Raw genomic sequence first — 2,500 nt, forward strand, 5'->3', positions numbered from 1 at the left:
TCAGCCATCTCAGCACCCTGGAACCCCCCGGGTGGCACAGGGCTGGATGGGGCTTTCGTATATAGCAGGGACGGTGCTGCCTCTCGCTTCGCTCGCTGTCCGCCGCTCGCCGCTCGCTCGCGCAGCCAAAAATGGCCAGTTTTGGCCCGTTTTTGGGCCGTTTTGGCCAGTTTTTGGCCTGTTCTTGCATTGCGCGGTGACCGTCGAGAGCGGAGCAAAACGTCAGCCATCTCAGCACCCTGGAACCCCCCGGGTGGCACAGGGCTGGATGGGGCTTTCGTATAGCAGGGACGGTGCTGCCTCTCGCTTCGCTCGCTGTCCGCCGCTCGCCGCTCGCTCGTGCAGCCAAAAATGGCCAGTTTTGGCCCGTTTTTGGGCCGTTTTGGCCAGTTTTTGGCCTGTTCTTGCATTGCGCGGTGACCGTCGAGAGCGGAGCAAAACGTCAGCCATCTCAGCACCCTGGAACCCCCCGGGTGGCACAGGGCTGGATGGGGCTTTCGTATAGCAGGGACGGTGCTGCCTCTCGCTTCGCTCGCTGTCCGCCGCTCGCCGCTCGCTCGTGCAGCCAAAAATGGCCAGTTTTGGCCCGTTTTTGGGCCGTTTTGGCCAGTTTTTGGCCTGTTCTTGCATTGCGCGGTGACCGTCGAGAGCGGAGCAAAACGTCAGCCATCTCAGCACCCTGGAACCCCCCGGGTGGCACAGGGCTGGATGGGGCTTTCGTATAGCAGGGACGGTGCTGCCTCTCGCTTCGCTCGCTGTCCGCCGCTCGCCGCTCGCTCGTGCAGCCAAAAATGGCCAGTTTTGGCCCGTTTTTGGGCCGTTTTGGCCAGTTTTTGGCCTGTTCTTGCATTGCGCGGTGACCGTCGAGAGCGGAGCAAAACGTCAGCCATCTCAGCACCCTGGAACCCCCCGGGTGGCACAGGGCTGGATGGGGCTTTCGTATAGCAGGGACGGTGCTGCCTCTCGCTTCGCTCGCTGTCCGCCGCTCGCCGCTCGCTCGTGCAGCCAAAAATGGCCAGTTTTGGCCCGTTTTTGGGCCGTTTTGGCCAGTTTTTGGCCTGTTCTTGCATTGCGCGGTGACCGTCGAGAGCGGAGCAAAACGTCAGCCATCTCAGCACCCTGGAACCCCCCGGGTGGCACAGGGCTGGATGGGGCTTTCGTATAGCAGGGACGGTGCTGCCTCTCGCTTCGCTCGCTGTCCGCCGCTCGCCGCTCGCTCGCGCAGCCAAAAATGGCCAGTTTTGGCCCGTTTTTGGGCCGTTTTGGCCAGTTTTTGGCCTGTTCTTGCATTGCGCGGTGACCGTCGAGAGCGGAGCAAAACGTCAGCCATCTCAGCACCCTGGAACCCCCCGGGTGGCACAGGGCTGGATGGGGCTTTCGTATAGCAGGGACGGTGCTGCCTCTCGCTTCGCTCGCTGTCCGCCGCTCGCCGCTCGCGCAGCCAAAAATGGCCAGTTTTGGCCCGTTTTTGGGCCGTTTTGGCCAGTTTTTGGCCTGTTCTTGCATTGCGCGGTGACCGTCGAGAGCGGAGCAAAACGTCAGCCATCTCAGCACCCTGGAACCCCCCGGGTGGCACAGGGCTGGATGGGGCTTTCGTATAGCAGGGACGGTGCTGCCTCTCGCTTCGCTCGCTGTTCGCCGCTCGCCGCTCGCTCGCGCAGCCAAAAATGGCCAGTTTTGGCCCGTTTTTGGGCTGTTTTGGCCAGTTTTTGGCCTGTTCTTGCGTGGTGCGGTGACCGTCGTGAGCGGAGCAAAACGTCAGCCATCTCAGCACCCTGGAACCCCCCGGGTGGCACAGGGCTGGATGGGGCTTTCGTATAGCAGGGACGGTGCTGCCTCTCGCTTCGCTCGCTGTTCGCCGCTCGCCGCTCGCTCGCGCAGCCAAAAATGGCCAGTTTTGGCCCGTTTTTGGGCTGTTTTGGCCTGTTTTTGGGCTGTTCTTGTGTGGCGCGGTGACCGTCGTGAGCGGAGCAAAATGTCAGCCATCTCAGCACCCTGGAACCCCCCGGGTGGCACAGGGCTGGATGGGGCTTTCGTATAGCAGGGACGGTGCTGCCTCGCGCTTCGCTCGCTGTTCGCCGCTCTCCGCTCGCTCGCGCAGCAAAAAATGGCCAGTTTTGGCCCGTTTTTGGGCTGTTTTGGCCAGTTTTTGGCCTGTTCTTGCGTGCCGCGGCGACCGTCGTGAGCGGAGCAAAACGTCAGCCATCTCAGCACCCTGGAACCCCCCGGGTGGCACAGGGCTGGATGGGGCTTTCGTATAGCAGGGACGGTGCTGCCTCTCGCTTCGCTCGCTGTCCGCCGCTCGCTGCTCGCTCGCGCAGCCAAAAATGGCCAGTTTTGGCCCGTTTTTGGGCTGTTTTGGCCTGTTTTTGGGCTGTTCTTGTGTGCCGCGGCGACCGTCGTGAGCGGAGCAAAATGTCAGCCATCTCAGCACCCTGGAACCCCCCGGGTGGCACAGGGCTGGATGGGGCTTTCGTATAGCAGGGACGGTGCTGCCTCT

This window comes from Musa acuminata, unplaced genomic scaffold (genome assembly GCF_036884655.1).
Source record: "Musa acuminata AAA Group cultivar baxijiao unplaced genomic scaffold, Cavendish_Baxijiao_AAA HiC_scaffold_859, whole genome shotgun sequence".
NCBI lineage: Eukaryota > Viridiplantae > Streptophyta > Magnoliopsida > Zingiberales > Musaceae > Musa > Musa acuminata.